The sequence below is a fragment of the Protopterus annectens genome, chromosome 13.part0 (assembly GCF_019279795.1).
Source record: "Protopterus annectens isolate FY-2018-M chromosome 13.part0, PAN1.0, whole genome shotgun sequence".
Classification (NCBI taxonomy): Eukaryota; Metazoa; Chordata; order Ceratodontiformes; family Protopteridae; genus Protopterus; species Protopterus annectens.
In genome coordinates, this window is record NC_056747.1 from 679,563,920 (window position 1) to 679,581,444 (window position 17,525).

The window sequence follows — 17,525 nt, forward strand, 5'->3', positions numbered from 1 at the left end:
AGTTTTTTGCTAATACTGATCAGTGATGCCTTCCCTTTTTGGGATTTTGCTCTATCATTTAGTAGCTTCCTCCTTCTATTGTATAGTTTGTTTATGGCTGGGGTCCACCAGACAGGACGTCTGCCTTTGGAGGATTGGGTCTTGGTTTTATTTGGGATCGCATGATCCATGCATTCCTGAAGGTGTTCATGGTCTGGGCCGTATTTTCCACAGGCCCGGGGGCTTTGAAGGATTCCACCTCAGTTTTGAGGAGTGTGAAATTTGCTTTAGAGAAGTTTTTCACTGTGGTTTTCTAGGCAGGGGGTGGGGTCGCGATGTGAATATCCAGTGAGATTAGTTTATGGTCTGATCTTACCAGTGAGGGATACACTTCTGGTCTGGAGCATAGAGTCCCCATGTTGGTGATGATCAGGTCCAGTATGTTTTCCCCTCTTGTGGGAGTGGTAAGTTGTTCCATAGCATTTGAGTTTATAAATTTTAGGAACCTTTGGGCTAGGGTGTTGGAGCTAGAGTAATGCTCCCAGTCTGTTTGGGTAGTTGAAGTCGCCCAATATAATGGTGTTTGGAGAGACCTTCATATTTTCCAGTGTTCTCAGGAAGGCCGAGTGGGGTTCCTGGGTTTGGGAGGGTGGTCTGTAGCAGGCTATAGACTGGAAGGCAGTTTTACCCACTGTTAGTTGCACGTGGATAGTCTCTGATGCTTCGTGCTTTGCCACCAACCTGAAGGTGTGGGTATCTTTGAATATCGATACTCCCCCTCCTTTTGTGGTTCGGTCCAAGTTTTGGGGCTGAAAAGCATGGCATGATGTATAACCTGGTAGTGGGGTGCTCTCTGGAGCCCTGAACCAGGTTTCTGTTGTTGCACAGATATCAGTGTTTTCCATGCTAAGGAGAGTTTCGAGTGCGTGCATCTTGAGGTTTAGACTTCTGGCGTTGAGTAGCATTACTCTTAGATTCTTATCCCTTGTGATACCTATGGAGGTGGGTTTGTCTTTTGACCCTTGCCTAAAAAAGGCACTATGGGGGTAGCAAGAGCCTTTGCCAATATCCGAAAGCCCAGGGGTGACAGGTGCAAGCCGTCCCTAGCGAAGCATCATGGCTTGTCGAGCATATCATCCCAAGCTGACAGGCATTGGATCCCCTTTGAATGACACCAGTACTTAAGCCAATTGTTGAAATTGATCATCTTGTCTTCATATTGTGACCTCATTCTTGGTGAGGGTAAGATGCTACTCAAGGTCAGGGTCATACCGGCCTGGGCTACATGCTTAGAGAGCTCCTTTATGTCTCTTTTCATGTAGTCCAGGGAGGTACGTCTCTGGTCATTCACACCAGCATGGACAATGACTGAGTCATATTTGTACTTGCCTTGGAGTGACCTGAGTGCTTGTGTAATGTGGCGGATCCTAGCACCCGACAGGCTGCTCTCCGTGACCCTCTCCTTGTTCAGCCTGGTGAGCGGGACGTCAGTGTGCCTGACGATAGTCACCTATTACAAGTGTATCAGGTGTGTTTAGTCTTAAGGGCTGTGACTGTTTGGCACACTGGCTTTGTGAGATGTGTTGCACGTGTTTTGTTTTGGGGTAGTGGCTGCTTGGGTGTCTGCTTTGGAGGTCTCTGTGCTTCGGCAGATCTTTATTTAGAGCCTCCGAGTATGTTTTTGTGTGATTATGTGTTTGGTTTGCTGTCATGGTAGGTCTATGTGAGACTGGAATTGTAGTGAGTGTGGTTTCCTTCTCCTGACTGGTTATGCCAGTAATGAGTTGAGAGAGCTTAGCCTCCAGTTTGGCTATATGGTTGCATCTCTCATGTGTTGGAATTTGTTGGGAGGAGGAGAGGGTTGTCTGTGTACTTGAGGCAGTTGTAACATTGCCTCAAGATTCCCAGATTCACCAGCTGGACCGGAGAGGAGATTGACAACTGACCTTTGGACATGCTAGAATAATATTGGCAATTCCTTAATTGAAAACCAGGGCCAGTGGGGAGTGAGGGTGTAGTGCTTTTAATTTTTAGTGCTGACTTATATAATTGCTTTAGTGAGCAAATGCCAGGTAACTTAAGTGCAATGTGTTACAGGTAACTTAAATGCAAAAACGACAAACAGTAACTTTCAAGTGAAACAAGGAAATAAGTACAGTAAGCAATGCAGATATCACTAGTGATCCACAGAAGCGCTGAGAAGATATCACTAGTGATCCACAGAAGCGCTTCCGTTAAGCTAGTCTGCTGGTATTCAGTGAGGTGCCTTCACAGCCCCGGATACCCATTTCTACAGGTTCGCAGGCCTCCACTGAGAACATTCAGCATCCAGTATGCCACGAGATGCTTCAATTATGGAACCTGCAAATGTGTCTACCGTGGATAGGTCCGGAGCCGCTGTGCAGGCAACAGCTTCTGAGAGTATATTCAGACCTCCTGATGTTCACATTAAACAGACTACTTAGTTTCTGACAAAAACTAGCGAGTTCCTCAGGCCCAGAGTTCACACTACGCCTAGAAAACAGATGACCAAAGCATATTCTCAAGCTCCTGTGACAGAAACAAATGCTTAGAATGGCTGAAGACCTTATTACTTTAGAGGGGGGAGGATGGCTTCTCCTAATTAAAGAACAAAGAATTGATTTTCCTTCTGATTCTGCAGAACCAAGTCCGATGACTCTGATTCCTCTGATTACCAGGACATGCCCTTATCTACCTATGAGGATTCAGATGCAGAGGATTCCATTCCCTCTGCCTCACCTCCAGAGGACTTTTCTTTCAGTGAAACCTTGCATACCTTAAGAGAGCATTTCCTCTAGGAATGCCAGGACTACCCACAGTCCAAAGAGAGACTGAGAATTCTTAGACTTGCCTCAGCACAGGCCTCTAGCTATACCCCCTGTCCTGGATATTGTAGATATCTTCATGGAATCCAGTCTTACCCCTGATACTTTACCTCCAGCTCCTAGAAAGCCTAACAGGTACTACAGAGTACTTGACTCTCACAAATTTCTATTAAAATCCTATTGCGGATCCAGAGATCATTTCCCAGGGACCTAAAGGTATTAAGGCTACTACAGCCAAGAACCCCACCCCTTCAGACAGGGATTCCTAGGGCTTTAGGCAGATGGGGTAAGAAGGTATATACCTCTGAATCTCTTGCCATCAGGGCTTTAAATTGCTAGTTTCACATGTTGAAGTACCAGCAGCATATTATTGAACTAATTAAACAAAATGTTGATTCCTGATTGTACAGAAAATAGATTTACAAGAGTTAATGCATTCTACAAACCAAGTTAGTAAACATACTTTGCAGTGTGGTTTTGATGCCTTAGAATCATCTTGCAGGGCTGCTGTCACTGGGTCTGTTCTGAGAAGGCATGCTTGGCTGAAGGAACAATCTTGCCAGACCTTGTCGAAACAAAATTGCTAGATGCTCCACTAAATTACAATTGTTTGGCACAAAAGCAGAAGAACTTAAAAAGATGGAAGAAAAAGCTAAATCTATGCAAACTGTTAAAGATTTCTTACGGGTGCCGCCACCTAAATTCAGTAAGCATTGGCCTTCGAAGAACTGGTCCTTTCCAGTCCCTCCCAGGCCTTCAGTCCAAACCTAGGGGCAGCAGACCACAGACACTACAGTCTCAGGGTATGCACAGACCTAAGCAATGGAGTGCTCCCACCTCAAAAAACGGAGTGGTAAGCCACCGTCTTATGGGAAAAGTTCACAATGACTTCTGCATCCTGCCCAGCCATGCCCAAGTAGTTGCACCCCTAGGAGGAAAACTCATCCTGCATGCAAAAAACTGGGAATACATTACCCAGGACCATTGGGTCTTAAACATAGTTTCCCAGGGATACAAATTCTACTTCCATTCACTGGCAACCCAAAGCGGATTGCTAGACCTTCCCCCGAACCAGTGGGCAGAGGCCCAAAAGCAAATACTTTCTCATCTCAGTAGCAGGGATATTCAACCTGCTCAACAGAGCAAAGGGGACAGGGTTTATACTCCAGACTGTTTCTGGTGCCCAGAAAAGAAAATTCTTGGCGCCTTATCCTGGATCCGTCAATTTTGGTACCAAAGTTCAAAATCCTTACACTCCAACAGCTGCTGCCTGTGCTAGCCAAGGAATCCTTGCTGGTCACCCTAGACTTAAAAGAAGCTTACCTGCACATCCCCATAAGGGAATCTTGCAGGAAATATCTGTTTCAGGGCAGACTGTATGCACTATTGGTTCTTTGCACTTCACTTTGGCTTATCTACTGCGCCCAGGGTATTCACAAAGTGCCTGGCTCCAGCCATTGCATACTGCAGGCAGAGAAACATTCAAATTTACCCATACTTGGACAATTGCCTAATTCAGGCGGACAGTCGGGAATTGTTACTTCAGCACATGACATTTGTAAAGACTCAACTTCTCTGGGGGTATACCATCAAAGATGAGAAATCTCATCTGGTACCCAGCCAAGAAATTGAATTCCTGGGAGCAAGCTTGAACACAACTTCCCAGATGGCATTCCTCACTCCAAAACAGCAGGTTTATTTGACAAATTACTTCAAACTACTGGCCCTACAAACCCAGCTGTCCGCACAAAAAATTCTGCAAGCCCTAGGGTTCATGGCCTCATGCATTCTTCTAATTCCATATGCAAGACTGCATACGAGGAAACTTCAGTGGTACTTAAAAAGTCTGTGGTGTTAACATTATCAGGACCTGGAAAGAGGGAATGCAATCATTCCTTGCTTAAGGGCAGAGTTCCTTTGGTGGGCAGAGGCCTGCAACCACAAGGGACTCCCTTTCACTCAACCCTCTGCTTCCCAAACCCTGACAACAGACTCATCAGACTATGCATGGGGGGCTCACGTGGCAGGCAAATGCATTCAAGGCAAATGGAGTCCAGGACAAATGCACCTGCATATCAATCAAAAAGAAATGTTAGCTCTACAGAATGCCCCAACAGCCTTCAAATACCTTATCCTTCCAGGACAACTCTTGATAGACAGACACCACCACAGTCATGTGATACAAGCAGGGGGGACTCATTCCTACCTACTCTGCAGGTTATCCATGGCTCTGTGGAACACAGCCTTGAGGAAACAAGTGCACCTGCAAACTCAATTCCTGCCAGGCAAACAAAATTCACTGGCAGACAACTTGAGCAGAAATCTAATGGACCCACACGCGTGGAAACTGGAACCCAATTCATTCAAGCTTCTAACCTGCAGGTGGGGGACACCAGAGGTGGACCTCTTTGCTTCCCCCTAGAACCATCAGTTTTGCACCAGAACTCCCCATAGCCAAGCATGGAAAGTGGATGGCCCTATCCTTTACATGGGACAACACACTCAATCTATGCCCCCCCCCCTCTCGAAAGTATTACTCAAGAGAAGCAGGACAGGCCGAGGGCAATCCTTATTGCACCAGACTGGCCACTCCAGCACTGGTACCCACATGTTCTTCGTGTTTCACTGTTGCAGTCATCACATTTGGGTTATCTGCTTGCAGGTAGCCCTCAGTAGGCCTGATTATCAAAGTCTTGGGTCCTGCGTCAGTTGCTGTCTCATCTTCCATGACGTCAGGTAGTCGGGTAAAAAGCATGCAGCCGACGCCATTACATCAGTCTTTTTCTTGCCGTGCAGTGCCCGAAGCAGAAGCAGTTTGCAAGTGCCAGTCGGCCAACTCTCCTGAAATATTCATTTTCGAGTTTCAGATCCGAAGTCTTCGACTAAAGCCAAGTACCCCATTGGGGATCCCTTTTCTTGCTCTAAACTGATGTCAGTAAAAGTTAACAATTGTATTTCTTGTGGATAGCAAATACCTCAAATATTTTCATTTGTACTGCATTCCTTGCCTAGGCCTAGACCACGACGTACCTAGTCTGTTTTGTGCATTATTCAAACCTCGTACTATTAATCGTCTGTTCATTTTTGCATCTAAATATTTTGGTACTCTGTTCAAGTTTCCAGAAATGGCTTCGGTAAGTCACCCGACTACCAGTATTCCGAAAAAATGCAAGATAAAGACAGACAGACGCAGAGGTCCAAAGCTGCCGATAACGCTTCTCCTAAGCTAGTCGCCATTTTGCCAGTACTCGGGTGCTTTCACAGCCCCTGATACTTGCTACTAAAGATTTGCAGGCCTCTACTGAGACCCATTCGGAGTCTGGTATGCCACGAGATGCTTCAACTGTGGAACTTGCAGATGTCTCTACCTTGGATGGGTCCGGAGCCGCTGTGCAGGCACTGGCTTCTGAGGGTGTATTTAGGCCTATGACGCCATCTTCTTCAAGGCCTCAGACTCTATCAATGTGTAAAAAGACGCCCAGACCACATGGTCAGGCCCCTATGCCTAAAAAACAAATAAGAATGGCTGAAGACCTTATTACTCTAATCAGGGGAAGCCACCCTTCTCCCTCTAAGAGACCTAGGACTGATTTTCCTTCTGATCAGGATTCTGAAATTTCTGTTTTCTCCGATGACCAGGAGTTGCCCTTATCTACCTGTGAGGATTCTGATGCAGAGGACTCCATTCCCTCTGCTTCCCATCCAGAGGATTTCTCTCTTGGTGAAACCTTGCATACTCCTAGGGAGCATTTCCACTGGGAAAGCCAGGATTACTCTGACTCCAAAAAGAGGCTTAGGGAATTTTTACTCCTACCTCAATGCAGGCCTTTAGCCATCCTTCCTGTACTGGACTTAAATGATGCCTTTTCGGAATCTAGCCTGGCCCCTGACACTTTACCTCCTGCTCCCAGAAAACCTGACTGGTATTACAGGGTAACTGACTCTCACAAGTTCCTCTTTAAAAATCCTACTGCAGATCCTGAGACCATTTCACAGGGACCCAAGGGCATTAAGGCTACTACTGCCAAAAACCCTATTCCCTCTGATAGGGATTCCAGGGCCCAGGATAGATGGGGTAAGAAGGTATACACTTCTGCGAATTTGGCCATTAGGGCCTTAAACTGACAGTTTCATATGTTAAAGTATCAGCAACATATTACTGGATTGCTTAAATAGAAAATGATGATTCCTGACTGCTGAAAAAAAAATTACAGGATTTAATGCATTCTGCTGAACAAGTTGGAAAACATACTTTACAATGATGGTTTTGATTCATTAGATGCATCTTGCAGGGCTGCTGTCACTCGGTCTGTACTTAGAAGGCATGCTTAGTTTAAAGAGCAATCTTTGCCAGATCATGTTAAAGCTAAATTACTGGATGCTCCCTTAAACCAAGACCGCCTGTTTGGCAACAAAGAAGTAGTAGTACTTAAAGATGGAGGAAAAAGCTAAGTCTATGCAAACTGTTAGATTTCCTGCAGGTGCAGCCTCCCAGATTTAGTAGGCATTGGCCTTCTAAGAATTGGTCCTTTCCTGCCTCTTCCAGGACTCAGTCCAAACCCAGAACGAGCAGAACACCCAGGCTCCAGTCCCAGGGTACTCACAGGCCTAAGCAGTGTGTGTGTGTGGGGGGGGGGGGCTCCCACTTCCAATGCTGGAAGTAGTAAAACACCCCTATGGTAAGCTGTCACAATGACTTAACTTTAAACCTTCCAAGCCTTGCTCAACTGACTGTTCCTTTAGGGGGAAAGATTGCCCTGCATGCAAAAAATTGGGAACTCCTTACCCAAGACAAATGGGTTTGAAATGTAGTTTCCCAAGGTTACATATTCCACTTCCACTCCTTACCAACCCCAGACGGTTGGCCAGACCTACCCCCAAATCAGTGGGTAGAGGCAAGATGTTCTAAGTGTTTCACTGTTGCAGTCATTACATTTGGGTTATGTGCTTGCAGGTAGCCCTCATTCGGCCTGATTAACAAAGTCTTGGGTCCTGCGTCTGTTGCTGTCCCTTCTTCCATGACGTCAGGGGTATAAAACATGCAGCTGATGCCATTGCATCAGTCTTTCTTGCCGTGCGGTGCCCGAAGCAGTTCGCAAGTGCCGGTCGGCCGACTCCTGAAGTTTTCATTTCAGAACCGAAGTCTTCAACTAAAGCCAAGTACCCCATTGGGGAAACTTTTTCTTGCTTCTTACCGATGTCAATAAAAGTTAATTTCATTGCAAGTAAAGATTTTCATTCGTACTGTATTCCTTGCCTAGGCCCTGACCACGACATGCCTTGCTGTCAGTTTTATGCTTTATTTAATCAGCGCACTATCCGTTGGTATATTTTCACCTCTAAAATTTCGGTTCTCTGTTTTATTATCTAGAAATGTCGTCAGTTAGCCATCAGACTACCGGGATTCCAAAAAAAACGCAAAGATAGACAGAGGCCGCCGAGGTCCAAAACTGCCGGTGACTCTTCTAAGCCAGTTGCCAGTTCGCTGGTACTCGGTGAGGTGCTTTCGCAGCCCCTGATGCCCGCTACTTCTGATTCGCAGGCCTCTACTGAGACCCATTCAGAGTCCGGTATGCCGCGAGATGCTTCATCTATGGAACCTGCGGATGTGTCTACCTTGGATGGGTCCGGAGCCACTATGCAGGCACCGGCTTCTGAGGGTGTATTCAGGCCTACAGACTTGCATATTAAACCAACGCCTCCTTTTTCATTTAGGCCCATATCTCGAACCATGCCTAAAAGATGCCCAGGCCTCTATGCCTAAAAAACAAGAATGACTGAAGATTTAATACCTCCTGAGGGGTACCCAACCTCTCCTTTCTAAGAAGCCTAGGACTAAAGTTTATGAATCTTCTGACCAGTATTCTGTTTTTTTTTTTATTCTTCTGATCTAGACTTGCCCTTATCTACTTATGAGGATTCTGATGCAGAGGACTGCATTCCCTCTGCTTCCCCTCCAGAGAATTTTTCTTTTGGGGAAACCTTGCATACTCTAAAGGAGCATTTCCACTGGGAAAGCCAGGATTTTTCTGATTCAGAAAAGAGGCTTAGGGATGTCTTACTCCTACCTCAGCATAGGCCTTTAGCTATTCCTCCTGTGCTAGACATTGTTGATGCTTGCTTTTTCGGAATCTAGTTTGGCCCCTGATTCCTTGCTTTCCTGCTCCCAGAAAAACTGACCGATACTACAGGGTCCCCTGAGTCACACAAGTTCCTTTTTAAAAATCCTATTGCAGATCCAGAGACTATTTCACAGGAGCCCAAGGGCATTAAGGCTTTTACTGCTAAAAATCTTACCCCTTCTGATAAAGATTGGATAGATGGGGTGAGAAGGTTTACACTTCTGCAACCTTGGCCATTAGGGCTTTAAACTGCTAGTTTCATATGTTAACGTATCAGCAACATGTTATTGGATTGCTTAAACAGAAAATGATGTTTATTCCTGACTGTGTGGAAAATAAAGTATTACAGGATTTAATACATTCTGCTGAACAAGTTGGAAAACATACTTTGCAGTGTGGTTTTGATTCATTAGAGGCCTCTTGCCTGGGCTGCTGTTACTGGGTCTGTGCTCAGACGGCATGCTTGGCTAAAGGAGCAATCCTTGCCAAAGCTAAATTGTTGGGTGCTCCCATAAATCAGGACTGCCTGTTTGGCAACACGGCTGAGGAAGTTCTTAAAAAGATGGAAGATAAAGCTAAATCTATGCAAACTGTTAGATTTCTTACAAGTTCAGCCTCCTAGATTTAGTAGGCACTGGCCCTCTAAGAATTGGTCCTTTCCAGCTTCTTCCAGGTCTTCTCGAGCCAAACCCAGACACAGCAAAAGCCCCAGGTTTCAGTCCCAAGGGACACACAGGACTAAGCACTGGGGGGGCTTCCACTTCCAAGTCTGGGAGTAATACGACTCCCCCTTATGGTAAACTGTCTCAATGACTTCAGTTTAAAAATTTCCAAGCACTTCTCAACTGACTGCCCCTTTGGGGGGAATGATTGCTCTTCATGCAAAGAACTGGGAACTCATTACCCAGGATAAATGGGTTTTAAATAGTGTCCCACGGATAGAGATTTCACTTCCACATGTTGCCAACACCAAACGTTTGGCCGGACCTACCCCCAAATCAGTGGGCAGAGGCCCAAAAAACAAGTACTTTCTCTCTTAAGCATGGGAGCTATTCAACTGGTACCGGAAGAGTAGAAGGGGACAAGGTTTCTATTAGAGACTTTCTGGTACCCAGAAAAGACAATTCATGGTGTCCTATCCTGGACCTGTCTACTCTAAACACCTTTTTGGAAATTCCAAACTTCAAGATGCTGACTCTTCAATTACTTAATTTACTAGGCAAAGATGCCTGGTTGGCAACACTAGATTTAAAAGAAGCAGACCAGCACATCCCAATCAGGGAATCTTGCAGAAGATACCTATGCTTCAACGCAGGCTACACGCATTCAGATGTTCTTAGTGTTTCACTGTTGGTCATTACTGGCAGGTTGCCCTCAGCCAGCCTGAATTCCAAAGTCCTGGGTCCTGCGTCGGCTGCTGTCAATCTTTCCCTGACGTCTGGTCATCAGGGGTATAAAAGAAAAAGCCAACGCCATTTTCTTCAGTCTGTCTTGCTGCGCGGTGCCCGAAGCAGAAGCCGCTCGCAAGTGCCGGTCGGCCGACTCCTGAGATTTTTGTTTTTGAGTTTCAGATCCAAAGTCTTCAATAAAGCTAAGTACCCCGTTGGGGAAACTTTTTTCTTGCTCCAGACTGATGTCAGAAAAAGTTAATTGTATTTCTTGTGGTAAGCAAATACCTCATAAGGGTTTTCATTCTTACTGTATTCCTTGCCTAGGCTCTGATCACAACGTTACTGGTTGTTGGTTTTGTGCTAGATTTAACCAACACACATTTAAGCGTCGGTATGATTTTGCTTTAAACTTTTTTGGACGCCAATTTAATTAACCTGAAATGTCATTGGATAGCCATCCGACTACCGGAGTTTACAAAAAACGCAAAGAAAAGGGTAGAGAGAAACAAGAGAGACCCAAAACCGACAGCGAAGCTTCTCCTAAGCCAGTGAGGCGCTTTTGCAGCCCCTGACGCCTGCTACTTGAGTCGCAGGCCGCTACTGACTCCCACGGTTGCTGGATACTGAAGGTATTAGAGCCTCAGATGCTAATCCCTCAGACTGGTCCGGAGCCGCTAAGCAGGTACCGGCTTCTGAGGGTGTATTCAGACCTAAACTTCTTTACATTAAAACAACCTCAGCTTCAAGCACCTTCTAAAGCAAGGAAACAAACTCAAGAGCCACTTGGATAGGCCTCTATGCTTAAAAAACAGATGCTCAAAATGGCTGAAGACTTGATTACCTTGATGAGGGATTCCCATCTCTCTCCTGATAAGAGGCCTAGGCAAGACACTGACTGACTCTTCAGATCAGGTTTCTATTTCTTCTAATTCCTCTTCTGATCAGGGATATTCTCCCCCCCCCCATGAGGATTCTGATGCTGAAGAATCTATACCTTCAGCATCTCCTCCTGAGAAGTATTCCTTTGGGGAAACCTTGCATACCATGAGGGAGCATTTCCACTCGGAGAGCCAAGATTTTTCAGACTCTAAAAAGAGGCTCAGGGATTTTCTTTTACTACCTCAGCACAGGCCTCTAGCTTTTCCACCTGTTAGACATTGTAGATGTGTTTTCAGAGTGTAGTCTGACCCCTCGCGCCTTACCCCCAGCCCCTGTTAAGCCTGACAGATATTACAGGGTTCCTGACTCTCACAAATTTCTTTTTAAAACCCCTGCTGCTGACCCAGAAACCATTTTACAGGGTCCTAAGGGAGTTGAGGCTTCCATGGCAAAAGAACGAATCCCCTCGGACAGAGATTCAAGGGCACTGGATAGATGGGGAAAAAACGTTTACACATCTGCAACTTTGGCTGTAAGGGCTACGGGTTCTGTAATTAGGAGGTATGCTTGGTTAAAGGAAAAAAATCTGCCTGACCATGTTAAAGATAAATTACTAGATGCACCTTTACAGCATGATACTTTGTTTGGTGTTAAGGCAGAAAAAGTGTTAAAGAAAATGGAGGACAAAGCTAAATCTATGCAAACTGTCAATTTTTTTTACAAGTACAGCCACCTAGGTTTAGTAGACACTGGCCTACAAAAAATTGGTCCTTTCCTGTGTCAGACAGACCTCAAAGGGGCAGATCCCAGGCACAAGGTTCTTACAGGCCCAAGCAATGGGGTGCTTCTACCTCCAAAGCTGGAGAAGATGGATCACAAACATGCAGAAAACAGTCTCAATGACTCCCCCCTGCCTGCACCAAGAACTTATCTTCTGGCAGCACCCTTAGGGGGGAAATTAGCACTTTTGCTCAAAATTGGCACATCATAACCCAGTACAAGTGGGTTCTAAACAGTGTCACAAGGCTACAAGTTCCATTTCCATACTCTGCCAAAGGCAAACGGCTGGCCAGATCTGGCAAAAAATCAATGGGCAGAGGCACAACAACAAGTCTCATCCCCTCATGGACATGGGGGCCATTCAACAAGTACCAGAGCAAGAGCAGGGCCAAGGTTTTTACTCAAGACTGTTCTTGGTACACAGAAAGGACAAGACTTTCCTGGATATTCCAAAATTCAAAATGTTGACTTTGCAGCAGCTTCTGCCCATGCTGGGCAAGAATGCTTGGCTTGTGACTAGACCTAAGAGGCATACCTGCATGTTCCAATCAGGCAACCATGCAGAAGATACCGAAGATTCAAGGCAGGTTCAATGCATTATCAATTCTCTGCACTGCCCTTTGGCTTATCTACTGCGCCCAGGGTCTTTACAAAGTGCCTGGCACCAGTAACTGCATTCTGCAGACAGAGGAATACAAATATATCCTTACTTGGACAACTCTCAAGCAGAGAACAAGGGCATTCTTCAACATCTGGCGTTCGTGAAAAGACTTCTAACATGCCTAAGGGTACACAGTCAACAAAAGGAAATCAAAATTAGTACCCTCACAAGAGATTACATTCCTGGGTGCAAGCTTGAATACAACTGCCCAGATGGCCTATCTCATGTCAGACAAGGGCAACTGACTACTTATTTCAAAATGTTGGCAACAAAGACCCAGATGTTCGTGTTACACAGCTGCAGCCATTACACTTGGGTTATCCTGCCGTCAGGCGGTCCCGCAGTCGGCCCGAATTCCAAAGTCTTGGTCCGGCGTCAGTTGCTGTCACTTCTTCCCTGACGTCAGTGTGCCAGGGTGTATAAGATGCATCCGATGCCATTTTCTTCAGTCTTTCTTGCCGCACGGTGCCCGAAGCAGAAGCAGTTAGCAAGTGCTGGTCAGCCGACTCCTGCGATTTTCGAAGTCGAATTTCAGATCCGAAGTCTTCAATAAAGCTAAGTACTCCGTTGGGGAAACTTTTTTCTTGCCTCAGACCGATGTCAGAAAAAGTTAATTGTATTTCTTGTGGGAAGCAAATACCTCATAAGGGCTTCCACTCTTACTGTATTCCATGCCTAGGCCCCGATCACGACGTCACTAGTCGGTTTTGTGCTAGATTTAACAAACACACTATAAAAAGACGTTTTGATTTTGCTTTGCACTACTTTGGCCAAAGGTTCAATTGTACGATGCCGTCGGATCAGCAGACTACCTCAGTACTGAAAAAAGACCAGGATAAAGACAGGCATCCAAGGTCCAAAACCGACGAAACCTCTTCTAGGCCAGCCGGTTCTCAGTGAGACGCTTTTGCAGCCCCTGACACCCGCTACCTCAGAGCCACAGGCTGCTTCCGACTCCCACATGGAGACATCTAGGCCTCTGGAAACTCAAGGTATTGGGCCTACGGAAACTAATCCCTCAGATGGGTCCGGAGCTGCTGAGCAGGCATCTGCTTCTGAGGGTGTTTTCAGACCTTCAACTTACCATTAAAACAGCCAAGACAAAGGTACCATTAAAGACAAAAAGAAACAAGTACAGCATTCTCCTGGACAGTCCTCCATGCCTAAGAAACAGATGCTTAAAATGGCCAAAGACCTCATTACTCTAATCAAGGGTTCCCATCCCCCTCCTGAGAAAAGGCCTAGGCAGGATACAGACCGACTTCTCTGATCAGGTTTCCATTTCCTCTGATTCCTCTTTCAGACTAGGGATACTCTCTACCCCCCTATGAGGACGCTGATGCTGAAGAATCTATCCCTTCAGCCTCTCCTGAGGACTATTCTTTTGGGGAAACTCTACATACCATGAGGGAGCATTTCCATTGGGAAAGCCAGGATTACTCAGAATCCAAGAAAAGGCTCTGGGATTTCCTCTTATTGCCTCAACACAGGCCCCTGGCTATTCCACCTGTGCTAGATATTGTGGATGATATGATCTCGGAATCCAGTTTATCTACTGACTCTTTGCCCCCTGCTCCAGCCAAGCCAGATAGGTAGTATAGAATCCCAGACTCTCAAGTTTCTTTACAAAAACCCTTCTGCTGATCCAGAAACTATTTCCCAGGGTCCAAATGGGGTTAAGGCTTCCATTGCAAAAAATCCAGTACTCTGACGGAGATTCCAGAGCTTTGGATAGATGGGGGAAGAAAGTATACACTTCTGCAACTTTAGCAGTAAGAGCTTCAAATTGCCAGTTTCACATGCTTAAGTACCAACAATATTTGATGGCTCAGTTAAAACAGAAAATGCTTGCAAGCACAGAAGCTCCTGATTGTAAAGAAATGCAGGATTTATTGCATGCAGTTGAAAAGGTGGGAAAACATACTCTGCAATGTGGTTTTGATTCTTTAGAGGCCTCTTGTAGAGCCGCAGTTACAGGTTCTGTGATTCGAAGACATGCTTGGTTAAAAGAACAAAGTTTACCTGATCATGTTAAGGCAAAATTATTGGATGCTCCTTTACAGCATGATACTTTGGTGTTAAGGCAGAAGAGGTGTTAAAGAAAATGGAGGATAAACCTAAATCTTTGCAAACGGTCAAGGATTTCTTACAGGTACAGCCACATCGGTTTAGAAGAAATTGGCCAACAAAGAATTGGTCCTTTCCAGTGTCAGGCCACAGACGGATACAGACGCCCAAGAGGCAGATCTCAACCCCAAGGCTCAGGCAACGACAGTGGGGCACCTCAACCCCAAAAGGTGGTGAGGACAAGTCTCAACCTTACAGGAAACAATAACAATGACTTCCCCTTCGTACGCCAAGTGCGTCCCTTTTTGGAAGCCCCCTTAGGGGGAAAACTAGCACTTTTTTCTCAAAACTGGCAAACAATCACCCAAGACAAATGGGTCCTGAATATTGTGTTTCAAGGTTACAGATTCCACTTTCATACTTTACCAAGGCTAAAAGGAATGCCTGACCTGACAATAAATCAATGGGCAGAGGCACAAAAATGGACATGAGAGCTATTCAAAAAGTACCACAACAGGGACAAGGATTTTACTGGAGACTCTTCCTGGTCCCCAGAAAGAACAAGGCCTGGAGGCCCATACTACACCTTTCAATTCTGAATACTTGCCTGGATATTCCGAAATTCAAAATGTTGACATTACAGCAGCTTCTACCCATGCTGGGCAAGAAGGCTTGGCTTGTTACTCTGGACCTCAGAGGCATACCTGCATGTCCCTAATTGCAGAAGATACCTCCGATTCAAAGCTGGTACAATGCACTACCAATTCTCTGCACTGCCCTTTGGCTCATCTACTGCGTCCAGGGTCTTCACAAAGTGCCTGGCACCAGTAATTGCATTTTGCAGACAAAAAGGAATTCAAATATATCCACATGTGGACGACTGCCTCATTCAAGCAGAGACAAAGGACATTCTTCTACAGCATCTGGCGTTTGTAAAAAGGTTGCTAATTTCTCGAGGGTATACAGTAAACGAAAGGAAAAGTCGTCAACACTAGTGCCCTCACAACAGATTATATTCCTGGGTGCCAGCTTAAATACAATGGCCCAGATGGCTTACCTCACGCCAGACAAACAAGTTCAACTAACTCAATATTTTCAATTGCTGGCGAGAAAATCCCATCTCCCTGCAAGAAAAATTCTGCAGGCCCTGGGATTCATGGCATCCTGCATTCTACTAATACCATATGCCAGACTGCATATGAGGAAATTACAGTGGTACCTGAAAAGTGTTTGGACTCAACACTCGCAGTTTAGAAGCAGTAATACCAATGATTCCCTGCCTACAACAGGAGTTTCGATGGGCACAGGCATGTCACCTAAACAATGGTCAGCCTTTTACCCAACCCACAGCCAGGCAAACTCTAACAAATGCTTTGGATTACGCTTGGGGAGCACACATGGCAGGAAAATGCATTCAGGGCAAGTGGACCACAGACCAGATGCATCTTCACATCAATCAAAAAGAGATGTTGGCTGTTCAAAATGCCCTAACACCTTTCAAGGACCTTCTACATCCAGGACAATTACTGCTAAAGACAGACAACACCACAGTAATGTGGTACATAAACAAGCAAGGGAGCACTCATTCTTATCCCCTATGCAGGCAAGCCATGATCTTGTGGAACACAGGTCTAACGTATCAAGTTCACCTGCAAGCACAATTCCTGCCAGGAAAGAAAAATACTCTGGCAGATGATCTAAGCAGAAATATCATGGACCCTCATGAATGGAAATTGAATCCACAAATCTTCAGCATGGTAACGCAAAAGTGGGGATGCCCAGACATAGATCTCTTTGCCTCCCCACTGAATTGCCAACTACAAAAATTCTGCACAAGGACTTGTCACAAACAAGCATGGAAAGTGGATGCTCTTCTGTTGAGCTGGAAAAACCTAAAAGTTTATGCCTTCCCGCCACTGCCTCTCCTTTCAAAGGTACTCCTAAAAGCCAGACAAGAAAAAACACAGATGTTCCTGATTGCTCCAAACTGGCCATGCCAGCACTGGTACCCTATCTTAAGGAACTTGGCTCAAGGCCCACCATGGATTTTGCCTCAAATTCCACACCTTCTGACTCAACAAAACAATCAGATCCTGCACGGTCAGCTCAAAACCGTAAACCTGGCTGCATGGCAGATACATTAGTCAAACAGACAACACCTCTCTCTAAAGCTGTTATGGATGTCATTCTGGAGGCCAGGAGGCCTAGCACCAGGAAAGCTTACTCAGAAAAATGGAAGAGATTCTGCGCCTGGAACCAGGCTCAAAGCCTTGACCCTCTTGTTCCAAACATTCCTCAGATTTTACAATACTTAACTGAGATGCTGGACAGAGGCCTATCCTTCTCATCAGTTAAGATCCATGCCTCTGCCATTTCAGCACATTACAACACGGATCCCCCTTTATTCTCTCATCCCTTGCTAAAGCAGTACCTCCGAGGGGCTAAAAACATAAGACCGCCCCGGAGAGCACCAGCACCAACTTGGGACCTCAATTTCGTTTTGGAAAAAACTGACCTTACCATTTTTGAGTCGGCCAATACAGCCAATCTAAACTTTTTACCATGGAAAACAGCTCTGCTCCTGGCAGTAACTTCAACATGAATAGTCTCAGAGCTACAGGCATTAATGGCAGTGGGACCTTTTATAATTTTTTCATCCGGACAGGGTATCTTTAAGGACAAACCCTACCTTTTATGCCAAAGGTGGTATCTAGTGTGGCTCTTAACCAAACCATCCATTTGCCAACTTTTTATCCAAACCCCCAGAATAAAGGGGAGAAACTTCTACATTCTTTGGACA

At 45.5% G+C, this 17,525-nt stretch overlaps 1 protein-coding gene across 1 annotated transcript in view; it reads left to right on the forward strand.

The window, feature by feature from the left end:
- RPA1 (replication protein A1) overlaps positions 1-17,525 on the forward strand; it is a 1,048,235-nt gene that overhangs the window by 745,848 nt on the left and 284,862 nt on the right. The gene's annotated exons all lie outside the window — the stretch shown is intronic.